At 38.8% G+C, this 19,095-nt stretch overlaps 1 long non-coding RNA gene across 1 annotated transcript; it reads right to left on the reverse strand.

Annotated features, from left to right (window-relative positions):
* Positions 1-7,181: 7,181 nt before the first annotated feature.
* Positions 7,182-18,538, reverse strand: LOC133276375 (uncharacterized). The gene is made up of 3 exons (XR_009745854.1): positions 17,813-18,538; positions 15,410-15,555; positions 7,182-7,388 (listed from the first exon to the last, which is right to left on the reverse strand). It is a non-coding gene; the product is annotated as an uncharacterized LOC133276375 (long non-coding RNA).
* Between the last annotated feature and the right edge of the window lie 557 nt (positions 18,539-19,095).

The raw sequence follows: 19,095 nt of genomic DNA on the forward strand, positions 1-19,095 counted from the left end.
CTTCTCTGCCCATCCTACACCATATTTCTTTGAAGTACCAAGCCAGACTTTCTGCTGAAAACCTCCAACTGAGAATACTTAAGCTGTCAGTTACTGTGGTGTAAATCTGAAGTTAACCCCACTACAGTGTTCACAGAGGTTAGCCAAGGACAGGTCTTTCCCTCATCAATTCATGTGCTGAGCATACTTGGGGACCACCAATGCAAGAAAGCACAGGCTCATATTGAGTAAATACTGATGTCATGGAGAAACGCCTAAGGCAGAAGGACAATAACAGAACAGGAAAGAGAAGGAAAAAGAGTAAAGAATTCAGCCAGAGCGGGGATAAAGGAGAGGGTCCAAAACTGGGAGTGACAATGGCTTTGTCATTCGGTTATGCCACCGAGGAACAGGGTGCAGAGTGTAGAAGAGGGCACAGGCAGGACGGAATGCTCTCATACCACCCCATATAACATGTCAGCAAAACAGCTCTGTTGTGTTTAGACTTCAAATTTAATGTAATTCTTCTCTTTTTTTTTTCCAAATTCCATCTGAGTATGTGGTATGAGGTAGTGTAAGAATACATTGTTGTATCTGAGTTTTTTATTTTTTTAACATATGCTCATTTTATAATCACACTAAGACACTTCGGACTAAGCAGTTGCACTGATTAATCCACACCTCAGATGTGCTGGAAGCATGAGGTGAAATGCACCCGAGGTGTGCATTAATCAGCTCTACCATACAGTCTGTCCTGTCATTAATTAAATTCCAAACCAAATAGTTTTGGGGAAGTTAGGAGGAACCACTTTTTAAAGTGGGTTTTACATGAGCTGTCCACAGTGCGTGGAAAAAAATACAAGATACATTTAGAACAATATTTTAATTTGCGATACTTTACTAGATTAGATGGAAAGAATGTAATGTTTAAAAAAAGGAAAATGTGATTAAGTATCTTAAGTGCACAGTATATTACATGAAAATTCTGATCCTAAAGAAAGGTAATATCTACTCAAAATTATAATTTCTGTACTTTTGAAATCATCTCAGCAAGAATTATCTACCCATATCAAATTGTAGCACTTGTCAAAATCAACTGTAAAGCATCTCAAGTGCTCTTCTGAATCAACAAAACAGATGTATAGCGATGTGAGGTTGCACTGAAATGGAAATAAAAGTGAACTAGATGCCAGTCATTGCCCTTAATCTCTTGAACCCGGCACTTAACACAGAGGATACCACAGGTCTTTGGGACACTGTTTAGAAGGGGAAGAAATCAAGACTTGAATCTTAATAACATATGCAAAAACACTCTATAAAATTATTTTCCTTTTACTTTAGTAGAATTTGATATGTTGAAAGATCACCTTGCCTTGTTCATGAACATAAAGTGATGTTTGAAACAGCATCCTATTTCAGCTTTGGACAGGCAGAAAAACTGAAATATGTGAAACATAAAAAGGTGTTTAAATTCTAAAAATAGCAATCAAATATCCTTAGTGGTTCAAAATTCACCATCCCCCTCCTTTCAGCAAAAATGTGAAATGCTGCTTGTGGCATACCTGTTCATTCTGTGGCATACCTGCAACAGAATGAACACAATGAGTATAGCTTTAGTTAAGATTAGGGTATTGTTGCTTTTTTATAGGAACTTCATACATGAGAAATGACTGCAATCATTAGCAATGAGAGAACAACCCCATAGCCAAGGATGTGTGTTTGGAAGTGAGTTCCTCTGCAAATTTTTATAACCTGTCCTTCCTGAAAACATGATGAAAACGACTTTTTTTCTTTTTTTTTTTTTTTTTTGTGGTGATGGTGCCTTCCAGGAACGTGATGCACAAAGGGACACTGAGGGGAGCATAGACCACAAAATGAATGATCATTTCCTTCACCTGTCCTGTGAACTGTTTAAGCCTCTGAAGCACAGGTAGAGGAATTTCTGTAGGCTGATGAGGTACTGCAGAATCATACCATTTATCAACAATTTACTTACTTCTCTGTTTTCAATTACATTCAGACTTGAAGAATTTTTAGTAACCAATAAAATGCTGAAAATTACTGACTTCTCTGCTACATACAATGAAGCTGATTGTGTATAGCATAAGCTATACATGAATCCACCCATTTTCATCAGCAGCATTACATGGCAGACATGGACTGATGAATGTGAAGACCTTCTGTCCCCATATTGACAAGGTCCAGCCACACAGAAACCCCTCTCTAGGATGGACCAAGGAGCCCAAGCTCCAGTCCAGATACCTGAGGACTAGATTCCTTGACTCACAGCAACATGCTCAGAGCTGCTATCCTCACAAGAAGTCCTTGACCTGGCTTTGCTGTCAAGGTTCAGAGGTGAGCATGCTCATTTGTTCAGCTGAAGATAGCAACCAGCTACAAATATTTTAGCCTAATTTAAAATTACTTTTGGCAAAACTAATTCAGCCCTTTCTGAATTTCATCCATCACTGACTCCTGTGTAGAATTTGTCACCTTGTTTACAGCATGCAGAAAGAGCAGACTATCAGTTCTACCTCTTAAGAAAGACATAAGTAAGAGGTTTTGAGACCTTTTGAATTTGGCACATGTGACAATTTACAAGGCTGCTGAGCAACACTTCTCCTGCAGGTTAAGTGCTGCAGATAGATAGGATTGATTCATGTAAGAAGGGAAGACCAAGTGGGATCTACTTTTAATTCACTTACAGCCACTGTCACCAATTTTTTTGTTATAAGCTGGTTAACCAAAAGGGCAAGCCCTAAGGAAGAACAAAGGGACTGAGTATGAGTTCTCAAGTTCTAGTTTACAACTCTGTCGTTGATTCACTCTACAACCTCACTTAAGTCAGGTAACTTCTGTGTCTATGGTTTTCTTAACATTGTAAAGATTAAGTAAACTGAGGATTTCTCCAAATTTTCCAAATGTGGAAGTGATTTTGCTAGGAGCCAGGGGTCAACCAGCTGTTGTAAAACCAACAACAGAGAAAAGAGGAAAATTAAGGCTTTGGACAACATAAATATACAGAACACTTGAATAGACACCTGCTCAATTCAGCATTAAATTCAGCCAAAGCAAGCAGGCATGGTAACAGCTGGAAAGTTATGCTGAAACAGAAGCAGAAAAAAATGTTTCTTCTCAAACCAAGGTTCAGAGAGGACCCAGTCATGGCTCTGACTGGGCTCAGACACAGGCATGGGATGTCTGAACAGTCCTGTCCTTCCACTTCTGCTCTGTCTTCTATCCTTTGACCAGCAGCACTGCAGCAGCAATAGCTAAGACAGGAAGCCTTACTTTCTTTCCTTTTGAAAGTGAAAGCTTTGAGGTTCAGGGGTGGGGATTGGGGTGAGGGAGAGGGTGTTGTGTTTAGGTTTGGTTGGTTGGGTTTTGTGTTTGTTTGTTTGTTTAAAAAAGGACATTCTGGGTTTGTTTGGCACAAAAGTAAAAAATTTAAGGGTTTTTAATATTTATTTTCTGACCTTCTAGGAAGCAATAAGTACATGCCAGCAAAGGTTTTTCTGTTAGTAACTGAAGCCTCAAGGGAAATGTTTCAAGAAAGCTACATGGCTTTTACAAGATGAAAACCCAAGGTGTGTCCCAGGGGCAGCTCCAAGCACCTCAGTGTGCCCAGTCCATCCAGCGCTGATGTTTCACAGCTGGATGGCCCAGCTGCGGCACACCGCTTTGCAGCAGGATTTAAAGCACAGCATGGTGCACATAATATTTGCACCCTTGTCCACAGGAAGCAACACTTCTCTCTCTCTGAAGTCCAGAGGAAGTCCCACCATAGTGGAAGAAGCTGATCCATCTGCAGGGGATAGCAGAGCTGCACCACAGCATCAGTAGCTCACACTTTTGTGCCAGGCCAAGTACACAGAGAGATAGAAATAAGCCTCTAGCTTTCTTTTATATTCTGTGGAGGTGCAGCAGGTCCCAGCTGGCCACCGGCTTATGTTCAGGCTGTGGAGTTTAGTTGTACAGTGGACTACTTTACAGAGGCTTCTATAGCGAATATTAACTCCACTAACTCCATAAGCTTTTGAGTCAGTTTTCAGCACACTTCTTTTATTCAGGCTAACATGCAGAATTCCTTCCCTGCACTGTATATGATGACACTTTGGTAAATGTATTATTCTTTTCACCTGGCCATATTTCCTTTCCAAACCAAACACATAACAGCAATCATTTCAGCTTTCTAGATTATTGCCTGACAAAACTGCGGTGGCTGTGAAAGGCAAATCGACATTGCAGCTGCTCTCTGGTTTGGATTTCTTGGGGGGTTTGGGTTTTTCTATTATTATTTTTTTATTTGGTTTGGATGCTCTCTGAAATGCTGAGCAAAATTGCATTATCTGTTGCAGCACAGTACATATATTGTTGTTCCCAGAGGTTTACTTATAATGTTCACAGCACCATTTATTTTTTTTCCTTTTCCCCCATTGTCATTTCTGTACAGATTTAATACAACAGAAACATGGCTTCCACTGGGAGCTACAGGTAGAGCAGTTCCAAAGTTCTCTATAATTGGTGTCTGCCATGGCTGCTCACAGTAAGTTATGTAAATCACAGCCAGGACCCACAACCCCTAAAGGCATGAATATTTTTTTCATTCAGTGCAGAGGATAACTACAGAATCTTAGCAATAGTCCCCTCCACATCAGGGATCTCCTTACTAGGTAAAGTCAAGGTCTAGAAACTGGCCATGTCAATTCTGCAATTTAAATCCTACTGTTAAAGATGGTTTGGTAGGTATTATAGTAAGTCAAGGCATTGTAGGCAATATTAATTTTTAAGATGCATTTTCCCTTCATAGCCCTTGCAAATCCATCTACTTCTGTTTACATTCACTGTAATAATTCCAGCAAACCACAGATTTGAATATTTATTTCTTTTTTTCTGTAACAACTCTAATTTAAAATGAAATAAGGGGCTCTCAGGATTTCATTCTGAAAATGGAAGACTAATTCCACTGATTTTCTAGCGATGTATTTTAGTTAAAATAATGCCTTCCAAATGATCAAATGAGAGGTTCCTACTCAATCTGTTTTCTTTGATATAGTACTACAAGTGTGAGAATTTTTAGCCTAAATTCAGTAAGTCAACCTCTATCTTATTTTTTTTTTCTCCTACAAATCCTATCTTTATGCTCATATACACCAGTTTATGCACTATCTATTAGGTAACTGAATGGATCCTTAAAACATAGTAATTGTCTACTTCTATTATAGGGAAGATTTCCTAAGAGAAAATACCTTTTCGCATTTCTACCTTGATTAGAAATGTCCTGGTGCCCTATGGAAAAGCACAAGAGGAAAAGGGAAAAAGATATAATATAAATGTTTTTAAAAAACAGTTAAATCTGATTTTTCTGCTGCAGTTACCAGCAAGAATTCTGACAACAAAAAGTATCCTTTGGGCTTGAGTTTGCATATACTCTCCCAGACTGAATCTCAATCTAATTCTAATAACTTTTCTTACTTTTCCCCCACCACTTTTTTTTCTGCTTACTCAGGAAAGCTAAACTCAGAATCTGTATCTGGTTTACACTGAGCACTTGCTGTTCTTTATTTTGTTTTGTTTTAATTTGATTTAATTTCATTTCATTTTTAAGATTATCAAGGAAATGCATAATATACACACACAATATAGTATTACATGTATACACAGGTATATAGGCACACATTCACTTTCAGGAATACACATGTGGTCTTCGAGGAAATTAGGTCTTTCTTAATAACATGGTGTCCTGGGTTCAGCAGTAGCAGTCATATTTCTCATTCTTAGTAGCTGTTGCAATGCTGTGTTTTTGACTTTCAGCCTGGGAACAGCGTTTTAGTTGTTGCTCAGTAATGTTTACTGTGACCAAGGACTTTCTGAGTCTCATGCTCTGCCAGGGAGGAGGGGAAGCCAGGAGGAAGCAGAAACAGGACACCTGACCTTAACTAGCCAAAGAGGTATTCCATAGAACAGCATGTCATGCCCAGTATATAAACTGGGGGCAGTAACCCTAAAGGGCAAATCACTGCTCGGGTTGGGCTGGGTATTGGTCAGAATGTGGTGAGCAGTTGTATTCTCTTCCCTTGTTATTTCCTTTGTCATCATTATTATTGGTGGTAGCTGTAGTGATTTGTGTTATACTTTAGTTACTGGACTGTTCTTATCTCAACCTGGAGGGGTTACATTCTTTCAATTCCCACCCCCCCCAGTCCCTCCAGGAGCAAGGGGAAGAATGGGGTGGAAGTGAGTGAGCAGCTGTGTGGCTCTGGGTTGCTGGCTGGGCTTAAACCATGACACATGGTGTTAGGCAAGGCTGTGTACCTTAAGTCTGTTTTCTAATGCACCTATCTTGCTTTGGGATGTAACACCTGCATCATGTAGCTTGTTGGTGCCTGCAGTCTAAATAGGGATACAAGGACATGGTTGAAGCACCCTGCTCTGGGACTGCCAGCAGCTCAAAGTGCCCCTTAAGGCTGCAGGGAAGCAGAAATACAATAAACAGACAGAGGTCCACAGTGAGGAAATAAAGGTGACTTAAAGCCTCTGCCTCTGAAAGGCTTGGGCCCTGCACAGCACAGCTTCAAGTGTATGGAAGAATACCGGCCACTGGTGCAGCCTAGGCTTAGTAAATTATTTTTCCATCAGCTATAAAAGGCACCTACTTGGCCCTGTTTTTCGTCGCCTACCAGTCAAAGAACAGCAAAGTTAGTGACTAGATCGGCTAGTACCAATTCAGTGGTTCAGTGGTTCCAACATGTTCATTCTCTATCATCTTGGAGGCAAACGTGAGCTATAAGCATCCATGTGTCATGCTCAGCTATTGACAGAAATAGGCTGCAACTGAAATTTTGCCCAGCCTCAATCAATGGGCTGTGTCCTCATGGAAAAAGAGATAGCTGCCTCTGGCAGAGACAGGCAACTGCAGAAATCTCCTTCCTCTATGAGATACGCTATAAAGTTTTTATTACAACTGTTACATAAAGTGATACAAATGAACTGTATTTTCTCTTGAAAAATGCAATCCAGAAAGGCCAGCAAAATATATTCAGGACATAATGGATGTGTGCAGCTCCTGACCTTCATAGATCTTAAGTAGCACAAAATGTTACTGTTTATTATTGATAAAACTTGTTTAAAGCTCCAGGAGTCTCTCAAATAGCTTAAAAATATGAAAACTATGATTATTTTACTTTGGTTAGCCAAAATCAAGCTCTTCTAGTACAATTCCTACTCTCCCTTGAGGTCCCTGAACTCAGAATGTGAGGAGTCTGGAGTACTCTCTCCCTACTGAAACATGAACCCAAACGTAAAGAGTACCTGTTTTTCCAAGTGATTCAAGACTCCTAATTGCAGGTTAAGTTTTGGCTAGTTAAGACAGAGTCCAAAGACTTTCTGCAGGCTGAAGTAATTTTTGTCTGGAAAAAATTATTGAAGAATAAGAAAAAAAAAGAAATAAGCATCATAAAAATGTTGCATCAGTCTGGGTTATGTCAGATGAGTTATGATAAGGAACACTGTCTGACATGAAAAATCACATTAAATTAAAAATAAAATGAAAGCTAAAATGGGTTTGGTTGTGGGTTGGGGTTTTTTTTCCCCAAAACTCTGGTATGCTTTATTTCAGTTACTGGAACCGTGTTTTTTACCTTCTTTTTATGGCCTATTTTATAAAAGGTAGCTGGTACTCACAAAAAATTTTGGGACCGTTCAAAACTTTTCACAGTTAATTAGTAATGCATGTAGCAAAACACCCGCCCTACCTCTGGGCTTTGGGGGTTGCCCTGGTTCACTTGTAACTGATTTATTTTTTAAGGTTGTCTGGCACATCTCCACCCCAGCTGCTTCCAAGAAATTTCAGCCCAGCGTCAGCTGGGAAAGATCAACTTCACATGCTGACATACAGAGGCGGCCTTAGGAATACTGGGGCCTCCGGTGGGAGGCGTCAATGGGAATCTTTGCTCTTTTTGCTGATCCAGGGATGCAGTATCTGCCACCATACAGGACATTATTTTTTAGCATTTTCCTTGAAAGAACACTCATCTGATTACTACACTATGTTTTAACTCCATCAGAAACAGAAGTGTTATCTTTATCAGATTTGTGTCTCATTATGTAGGGCTGAACGGGCAATGGTTTTTGCAGGCATTCAAAACCATGGTAATGACTTATGAGCCTCCAAGAAAGTAATGCTATTTTATAGGCTGCTTAAAATTTACAGAATACAACAGGCTAGAGAATGATTCTGATATCTTTCCTTATGTCTGAGTAATGGCTTACTCTGCAAGTCTGCTGCTGAAACTGACAGCCACAAATCCTAACACTTTTCCTAGGGATAGATGGCTTTATTTCCTCATGATTATCTTTATTCAGAACTTTCCTGAAAAAAAAATTGTACCATGTTCTCTCCTTCATTTTTGTTCCTCTTAGGCTGCAAATAAATTTTGTCACTAGCCTTCTTCTGTGAGCTTCCATCTGGTGCCCTTCCATGCATTTCTAAGAGCATCTGAACCGAAAGCATCTTATTATTTACACAAAACACTGTTTTTAAAAATTGCAGTATCTAATTGAGTCCATTTGTAAAGGAAGAAAACGTACCTAATTTTAAGGTACAGCACCTGATTCTACTTAGATTCAGACAGAGTACGCAAAACCACCCACTGCAAGATATAAGCTGGCAGTGAATCCTACCTCTTGGTTTACCTTTCCAAATTTGTGCAGCGAGCTGAATGTTTGAAAGATTTTCATCCTCTAGTTACAGGTTTGGTTTGATCCAAGTTTAGAGGATCCAATGGGAAATTCTGTGGTTCTTTTTTTAAAAAACAAACCTTCAACAACCTTTTTCTTCACATACATAGTCTTGGAACAGCAATATGAAACTTAATTTGTTTCAGAAGTGGAGGCAATAATAAAAAAAGAACCTCAACTTTAATACAAAGAAGAAAACTGGGTGTTGATAGCACATCAGACTTATGATTAAAACAATATTCTTAGAATTTTTCATTCTCCAACTAGAGAAGATGAACAAGAACCCCACAGCTTAGTTATGCAACATTACTCAGATCAGCTGTTACTTTAGGTTCAACTGTATTCAGATACTTATAGCAAGAGAACATTCCCAACCCACACAGAGACAGAGACTGTACTTTGTTAAGATAGCAGACTTGTTATGTTCCATTCAGCTCAGCACCATTAAACTTCTGGGTCTAGCTTTTGCTGTCTGCCGCCACGATTAATATCTTACTATTTTCTTCCTACTCTATGGTTACATTTCAAGAATTAAATGATCATTCAGAAAGTTGGCTTCAGTTTATGAGCTGTTAAACCTAAGAGAGATACAGTACATCAAAATGAAAAGAAATAGTCAAAGTTATAATCACTAATGTTAACTTTGTCCTTGGAGTCTTTATCACTTGGCACATGTAATGTGCACCCATTCCTGTTACAATAATTCACTTCTATAGAAGAAGATTATTTTCTGTGGAAGACCCAGGGGATACATTTGCATTGTTTTGTGCTTTGTGAGAAGGTGGACTGAGAACTCTGGAAACAGAAATCTTGCATTCACACCCCGGATGTCTGTAACTGATGGATGAAGTGAAGTTGTCCACACACTACCCATTAGCAGAGCCCAGGATGGATTTGGAGGCTGAGTGACAGCTCAGCTGTTGTGCCATTTCAGTTTTTCTCCCCATCATTGAAAACCATCAAGGAAGGAAACTGGTAGGATCAAATTAAATGTTGGTTGGATAATGCCATTGCCACAGACACCCATTCTCTTGGATCCTGGCAGGAGCCTCTACCTCCCTTCACGCTCCTAAAGAAGCATCTGATGAGGGCAGGAATTCCCAAGCAGCTTCAGCCTAGACCTGGCTAGCTGGGCTGATTGGAAAGCCTTTTCCCAAATATTACTTTTTTTTTGTGAAAATAATTCCTTAACCAGGAATCTTATATGAGGATTTTATTTGGCATAATAAGCTTTTCTGTGTATCTGAAGAAAAGCTCAGTCATGTTTATTCTTCCTAAATTTACAAAAAGCTAATAATTGTCTAATGTTAATGCTAATAATGTCATTACCAGCATTGCTTCTTATTGTGCTGTCACTCGCTCTCTCCTTACGTTACCTGTATTTTTTTTTCCACATTTTTAATTTTTATTCACCTAATATATGCATACAGGTACAAAGTTCAGGAAAATGTAACAATCAGCTGAGAAATACTCACCAGACAAGTATTCATGCACTCTTGTATCACCTGACATATGGTGAACAAGCTGATGAATGACTCAGGATTTAAATGGTAATTACCATTCATCATTATAATAGACTTGCTAATTCATAAATTCTTGGTAAGCCAATTTTCTATAAAAAGGTTAATAATAAGAGTGGAAAAGAAAGAAAAAATAGCCCTAGTGTGATAAAAAATGTAAAAGCTAGAATATCTTCACTGCCACATATACCTTCTAATGATTGAATAGTTTTGCACCAAAATGGTTATTGACGCAATACTACTTTCTGTACCGGGGCTTTGATGGAAATAAGGGTAGACAGAAAAATCCAGGACTTAATTGCCCAAGGAGGAAGTTGAGGTGTGTCAGACAAAGACAAAAGAACTAAGGCAGGCAGGAATCCCTTCACTCATTTCCTAGTTTTATAGTACTTGGTGACAAAGTCGCGTTCTCAGAACCACTCAAAGCATACTGTATGGGAATGTTCCCTGAACTCTTAAGTGGTACTGTGAGAAATGCATTGAGCCAGCCGTCATATCTGATCTGAAGGCATCTTACCACCAGTAGCATCATTGACTCTTCTGTTGGGTCCTCTGAACATAAAAAACGTTGTTTCTGCTTGTTAAAATAACAACCAAAAAAAAGAGGAAAAAAAAGAAAAAAAATATTTGCTCATTTTATGATCTTTATATGGTAGATCACTTTGAACTGTAATTTACAAACCCTTTGGAAAACAGCAATGTAAACTGGAAAGAACACAGGCAACACTGAAGTTCTATCTATCCAGTGCTCAATACAGCACTTATTCCCCTTTAGATAATGTACATAAATATACACAAATGCAAATACACCTTCCACCTCTAATCTTCATGGAGCCACACCCTTTTTATCACAAAACGCCAATATAGGAGAGATCTGATTGCCCCACCAAGTCATGTAGTTTCTCTGTCCACCTACATCTTCCTACTCCTTGCCTGAGCACCAGAGATGGGGAAACTACTACACATTACATAGTGGACATACTTTTTACTTCAGATGCATAAGACAAAGGAGACTAGGGATGGAGAAAACATGTATCTGTTTGCAAGGGACTGAGGGTCAAGAGGAGGGGAGAATAATAGAAATTATGCATGGAGACTCAGTGTCTTTTCTCCTCAACCCCAATACTGTTGTGGACATGCAGGGGAAACCAAAGAGATCTCCATGTTCAGGGAAATCAATAAGCCATGTTTAAGTTGAGTTTTTGATCATTTTAGCCTGCATTTGGACCCTTGCAGGGAAACTTGCCATTTCAATCTGTTGCACATTAGGTATCAGGCTGATTGGACAGATATTGAGTATTCAGGAATACAGCATATGGAAAGGGAAAAAAAAATCAAGCCAATTCTATTGTAGACTACGTAACACTATACTTGGCATTATGAATAATACTTAAATTTGCTACAATATACTGTATGTTCACAAAAGTTTATAAATGTGGGTAATCTTGCTGACTGCTTTCTTGCAAACCAAACAATTCTAGCAACAGAATATGGAATTCCTGACAAGCCAGACTTTCTTTAGCATGCATTTTCATTTTCTCTTTTTTTTTTGTCTCTTTTGCACACACACACATTTTAAAATTTAAGAACTTAATTAAATTAAAAACTGGATGTTAAAACCCAACTTGTACCACAAATTCAGGGGACTTTTTTTAAATCAACAAAAGTTTAAAGATATGTCAAAAGTTTCTAAATATGTTTAGAGCTCCAGATTTTAATCAAAATACTTAACTATGGAAACAAAGTTGCAAAATGTTAAAATGTGCTCTGCATGAGGAATGATTTTCAGAGTGTGTTTGTATTTGGATGATTTGCAAAAAACTTAATTCAGTTGTGCTGATAACAACAATTAGGCAGTGTGGAGATTATAAAGGATGCAGTAAGAAGATATCTATGAGCTTTTTCTTATTTGCTTGACAGGATATAACAGGACAATGTATATAAAGCAAAACCAAAAGCATACACTATAACTCCAAAGCAAAAGAAAGAAATAGAAGTCAAATACAGAAGTAGGGCAATTAAGGCATCATTATAAACCATTGGTTCATGCCTAAAATTAAGATGCTACTACATTTCAAGCTACGCTACCAAGCTAAATACAAAGTCCCAGAATACCATGCATGTTTTCTTTCATACAAAAGTGATCAAACTAATTTACAGTTGCAGTAAAATAATTTTAACACTGTATTTCAGAAAGAAAATATATCAAGACTTTATACATTTGCATGACTTCTGTTCTAGTTTCTGTATATGCTAAACCAAAAGATTAAAACATATAGTATGAAATGCCATGATTAACAAGTACCACCATGGGGTTTTTTGTTTTCCTGGGGATACAAAGCATAAAAATAGGTCAACCTTTGGGTCAGCTGCAATGGGGAGTTAAATTGGAATAGAATGAATCAAAATGCTTTTGCTCAGCCAACTACATACTGAACAATTTAGTATCCAACTTCCCTAACTAACTTTTTTGTCATAAATCAAAATATTTCATTTTATAGTTTAAAGTTAGTCTTAGCATTAGGTATAAAGAGAAAGGAAGAGAACAGCACAAATACCCATGAGATATATATACTAGTAAGGTCACACATCCAGAGACACCTGTGACACCACAGTAATCACAACAGTCAAGCTCTGGTGGATTATAAAGTCACTGGGGTGACACAGAGGCATCTTTTGATTCAGTTTGTTTGCACCATGCTTTTTGGTCCTGGTTGTCATATGCAAAATACTCTTTATGATTACTGAGAAGAATATGTCCCCTTGCTGATCTGTATTTTGATATCTTGGAAAGCTCAGTTTATTGAAGATTTTTGAATGAGATCTTTATAGGGTTTTAGGCTTACATTGCAGATTTGGGATAGAGCTGCTATTGCTGAACAGTGGGATACAGAAATGATGAACTGACGTTAGTATGTAGGTCCACATGGTTGCCATTAGATAGAAAACCTGCTTTAAAGTGACTCATTCACTAGCTTTACTGTTTTCAGGGTTAAATTCTAAAAGTGGCCAATTTTTCCCAGAGCTTGAATACTTGAAACTCTCATGAATTTACTGCTAAACATCAGTTATTGAAGTTGATGGAAGATGAATGTAAAGGTTTGGCCTCAAAGTCTGTGTTACTCTTATGGAAATTTTAAGAAATGAATGTGAAGTTGTGTGACTTTAGGCATATTTGAGGTTTTATATCACAGCTTTTCCTGTGCTTTTACTGTAGAATTGTATATTGCTTTTGATGGATCCTTTTTTAACAGATATATATTCTTTTTTGTAATAAGGTTTTCTACTTGCTGATATTTTGGAAGAAGAGACTAGCATAAGTATTTCTAGCTGTAGAAATAGTTATTTGCTCCACAGTCAGCAAACCAATGTTCTACTCTTTATCATGACCTTCAGAAAATATTCTCTTTCTGCCACTGTATAAATCTGTGAGGTGCAGCTTGTGCAGAACTGGCCCCACCCTTTACACCTGAGTTTTAACTGCCACGGCCTAGTTAGCTAGGACGGTGACAGCAAAGTCCACAGGTCGTAGGTTCTGTAAGAGTGTCCTTCTCTTAGATGGAAGACCGTACAAGGCTAGGCAAGCTCCATCATCCCGGGTCTGAAGGTAGGAGTTTTCCTTCTCTTGAGGAAGGCCTGTCTTCGTTAACAAAGATTCTGTACGAGCTTTAACCACACACCTACTGCGCAGGCTCGAAGGGCTCACTCTCTCTTGTCTGTATGGACAGGCAAGGGTCAAAACGGTAGGTGACAAGGTGTATGGAAAGCTGCAGATCCAACGCTGCATGTGGGTGGACCAGAGCATGGGTAGCTCAAGATTGCACAGGAGATGACTGTCCTGGTCGGACACTTCCTGATTGCCTAAGCACCCTTTTTTTCCAACCAGATTTGCATATCCCACATTCCCTTGGCCATCGTGCCATAAGCGTGGTTAAAGCCCTTCCCAAATCTTCGCTCGCAAAGCCAAGCATCATAAATCTGTAGCCATTTCACCTTCTGTGTGTGCAGCTCTACTCCAAAAAGCTACACTAGAACAACTTACACATAAGGTGCCGATGGTGACTGTAGGTATGGAAGAATTTCATGTAAGAGAGGTGAGCCAGAGTAGAAAAATAGATTGCCAAGGAAGGAATTTCTTTATGTCATAAATAGAATGGTGAAAAGTAATACAGAACAACTGATGACCATGACTTTTATCATAAGAAGTGAAGAGATCAAGCAGAGATTAAAAAGACCAAATGAAATACTCTTTTATCTAATGTATAATTAAATCAGTGAACTCATTGCCAGGGGATATTGTGAAGGCAAAAACTCTAGCAAACCTATAAAAAAGTCCAGTAGATTCTTGAAATGAAGAACCATGGGATCAATTAAACATATTGATGTACCTACTGCCTCCTGCTAAGGAAATCCCCCAACCAGGAGCTGCAAGACAAGGAAAAGGTTCCAAAATCATTATCACTCTGTCTATTCCCTGCTTGTGGATATTTTTTGTAAGTCCCTGTCTAGTTATTTTGAGAGGAGGAATCCTGGATTACATGGCTATTCATTCTGATGCATAGCAAGTTTTATGTTCTTATTTTGGCAAAGTTAGAACTTCTTTTTCTATAGAAAAATAGAAGACTTTTCTATCAAGATAGGGGATAGCATTTTGTACCCAATATCTCACAGGCAGCCAAGGTAACCCTCTAGAGCCTCAGTATACTACTACAATAGAGATCAGTAAAGAATTCCTGTAATATTTGCCTTTTCCCCTCCCATTTGTTATGTTTTTTAACCTAGCCCTGACCAGTACTTACAGATCCAATAAATTACTACACGACAAGAATGAATGTCCCTCACAGCAGATATTACCTAGAAATCAGTGGACACTAGATCTGAACAAACGTTAGACAGACACACACATTTCTGTTGAACCATGTAAGTCACTATCCCAACTGATGGGATGTGAGTTGGGAGTCTCACATCCTGATGGTGATGGGAGTTGAAACCAAAATATTCACTCAAGCTTTAGAGTTTTCCTTGCATAATGTATAGCCTAGACATCATTCATTCAAAATTCCCATTTATGTTCAGGCTGCTTCTATAAAAAGCTAAACTTTATATTTTGTCAAAAAAATGTTAGTTCTGCTGTGTTTCTCATAAAACATAGTCTATCTCACTGAACTCACGCTTGTAAGATAAGCAGGTCAGAGTGCTGGACCATTACTGGCCAGACTGCTCACACACTCTGTTGCCCACTGTCACCCTCAGACAATGCACAGGATCAGGACGTTGTCTTTCAGGAGCTGTACCTGACATATGACAAGTGCACACCCTGTTTTGGGAGGAAGGAGGTTCAGGCACATGGACATGACATCACATTGCTTTTAGAGACTAAGAAAGGCCTATTAAACATAACTGTTCAGGCACAGCCTCTGTCTACTGTAGAGGGGTATTGTTCCAGTGCCAATTACTTGAAAAATATTTATGTCTCTCAATTGTACATTGACACCATACAGATATTCCTTGTTTTGTGTGGGCTGAATATCATAGATGATTGTGATGGTTTTCCCCAACTTTAACATCTGTTAGTCTCTGGTACTCCTAATTGGCTTCTTTTTTACTGGCAGAGTCTGCTGGCTCCTTAAGTCATTGGCATGAGGGAAAGACAGCCATGTGGAACATTTTTGGGCAGTGCAAGCATATGGTGTGGTGCAAGCCGCAGAATACAGTACTGGTGTTCTTCCTGAAGTTGGTCTTTTAGTCGGATGTGGCTGTTTAATGCTGATGTGTACATTTCTTGGAGAACAGCAATGAAACCTTTTCCAAAAACTGCCGGCCCCACACCTAGCTCAATCCACTCTGAAGCAAAGTACTTTTGGCCTCGAAATTTTTTGGGCTAAGCATTAGTGTTCTTTCATTTTAAAAAGGAACCTAGGGTAGATCCAAACTGTCCCTGGCTGCAAATAAGCAACCATTTTCAGGCACACTTTGATGCTTTCTGAGATAGAAGTCTTCCTGTGGGGTTTTCTTTTTGCTCAAGGTCAGATAACTTTCACAGTACTAACACCATCTACAAGATTTACTATCAGTTATAAAAATAGCTGTGAAATATAGGTTTATTCTTGATGTCTGGAAGTGGGCTTGGTGTTGTAACTGGTCTATAAATAATAAAAGTAAATATCCATGCATGAATACTTTGAGGCATAATGCATGTGCTAAACACACAGTATATGTACCATCAAGTATTTCAGAAATATCTAATATGTTCTGAAATATATATTCTGCTTTTTTCCTTCACCCCATAAACTGAGCAAATGTCTCTGGAGCCATGTGTCTGCACTCAGAGTTTAGTCATGTGCTAGCAAATCATGTGCATGAGAAAACACAAAGGCTTCCATTGCATAAGCCACCTGCTCCATGGATCTATAGCCACAGACACCAGCATTTGTGTCTGGTTTACCATTACCTTTTTGTTCCCTTTCTTTCTTCCTGTGCAGATTTGTGAGGAACTAACACAGGCTCAGCCAGATTATTTAACATGTCAGCCAGGAAAGTTGAGCCAGCATGGAAAAGGAAGAGCGAACAAACCACACTGAGTGAAAGGTTAGCCAAGCTTAGTTTTCCCATGGATTAAAGAAGAAGCAGCCAAGCTAACCAAAGTTGTCAATGCAGCTCATGATGAGGGGGATGAACCTTCAAATGACAGCTGTTTTTTTTCTTTCATCACGAGAGTTTAGAGAAATGCTAGATGCACATTAAAATTTCAGGAGAGAAGACATTTTGGAGACTTGCTTATCTTGGAAGATTTTGGATGTCGTTTTGGTTAGAAAATTAAACAGTAATAAAATCACTTTAATGCAGAAATATTAATTTATTTTTTTTCCTGTGGTGATCTCAAGTTCACAATGGTTATTCCCTTGTGATGTAAATCTGTAGTATATATATATATATAACCTGGGTTTGGCTGACAAAAATGCTTCAATAAATATTTCATCCCATTCCTGCACTGCTTGTCTTGGTATTGAGCATTGAGTTCATAGTCCATATTGGATCACCAGCTTTATGCTTAATTCATCCACAGGAAAAAAAAAAATTCAGTGCAGGCCTTAAGCAGAGAAGGGTTTCTTTGTGGAGTAGGAACACATTTCTGCATGTGTTTGGAGGAAGATCCCTTTTAAACCAAAATAGAACTGATATCTGATGGCATCTGGTTGCATAGTCATGTAGATCTCAGGGTTTTATATGTAGAGTCATGTTCTGCAAGGGCACCATCATAGTTTGGGGCCTTTGGCCTCATACTTAAGAGTGCTGATTGTGCTTAGTGCCCATTCCTGATAAATAAAATTCTTATATTCTCACCATAAAAAGGGCCACCCCTTTGTTCTCCTGATAGCCTGGTGACCCTGAAGGAAGACCTCATAGCTGTTCATAGAAGATGCACTGCATAAAGCTTTAATTATAGTTTCTTTGAAGAACCAATTTCAGCCAAATTCTCCAGAACTTCTTCAGGCAATTCATTGTGTTTGACTCCCATGATATTTAAGAAGTTGAAACTCCTATTCAGCCCAAGCAAGTCAGTTCCACTTTACCTCATGAAGCTTGATGACTTCTCTCCATCTTCTTGGAACATAAGGAACTGTACCTTGTGCTGTACAATGCTTTGTTTCCAAAAGCTTGTCTGAATAGCCATTTCAACACAAGAAGTATTTGAAAACACAGGATCTGAAAATCAACCTGAATACAGTTTTAATTCAAATTATCTGGTAATCACAGCAGCTGATAGTTGCTAATTATGAGCCATAGTTCCAATAAAGACTAAGCTCTGATGGAAGTGTGGATGATTTTCTAGATTAGTGCAGATGCTGCTGCAGTTATGTTGCAGTTCCAGTGACGTTCTCTCTTTTTTTTTTTTCATGAACTGCATGTCTTCCCACAAAAAGGTGTGTGGAACCACTGACAACACAGCAGAGGTATTGAAAAAAAATCATAAATTATGGAAGAGTAAACATAAAGTAGTAATATTTCCCAGTTTTCTTCAACCTTGCTCCCCAAAATCTCCAAATGTTTTTCAGACATGGTTTCAGTGTCATCATACCCCCAGTTCATCATCTGACGGAAGGGGAATAAACAGGAGAGCAAGTATGCCTTCTCTGAAATGCAAAGCACCTGTAACACAAAGAAATGAGAACTATAAAAGTTTAACGCCTTTGAAGATAAGCCCGTTCATAGACAATATGACTAATATCATCAAGGCCAGTTAAGTACATAAGCATGGGTTTGAATTTCAGCTCTGAAGAGCTGTAATAACCCTGATTCTCAAGGTAATATAAAATCTAAGTCCTTTTGGAGGAAACATAGCTCAGCTTCTGGGAACCTGCTGTTGTCTGGAATAAGACAAAGCCCAATGCCTCAAGATTGGCACAGTCAAGATAAGCACAGTCTCAGGTATCTTATCTCCTCTTGCAGCTGGACAAAGCCGTTTATTAGCTAGGACAGTAGATGTCAGTCTCATTTGCAATAGGCATATGTGATCCATGGCCAGATGACACTACAGTTTTTGTAAAGGCCCCAGAATTAGTCACACAGTTGTCTGCAGCTGGGAACAGCAACTGCAAGATCATAATTGTGCATGACAGTCTTGCCCCATAGACTGTTTTGGTCATTTGGCCCAAACCCACCAACAGAAAGCTCAGAGTATATGTAAAAGGAGAGGGAAAGGAAGACAAGTTTCCTTACATGTTGCCCTAGTGCATTACTAAGTCTCTCATGCCTCCTCCTCCCTTCTGAGAGCCAGCTCATGGAGATCTGTTACAACTAAGGAAATCTTCTGGAGCTCCTCAAAATAAAATACACAGAAAACCCCAGAAGTCCA

This window comes from Pezoporus flaviventris, unplaced genomic scaffold, assembly GCF_033815535.1.
Source record: "Pezoporus flaviventris isolate CSIRO_AGI_PZ_B2104156 unplaced genomic scaffold, CSIRO_AGI_Pfla_v1 ptg000045l, whole genome shotgun sequence".
Classification (NCBI taxonomy): Eukaryota; Metazoa; Chordata; class Aves; order Psittaciformes; family Psittacidae; genus Pezoporus; species Pezoporus flaviventris.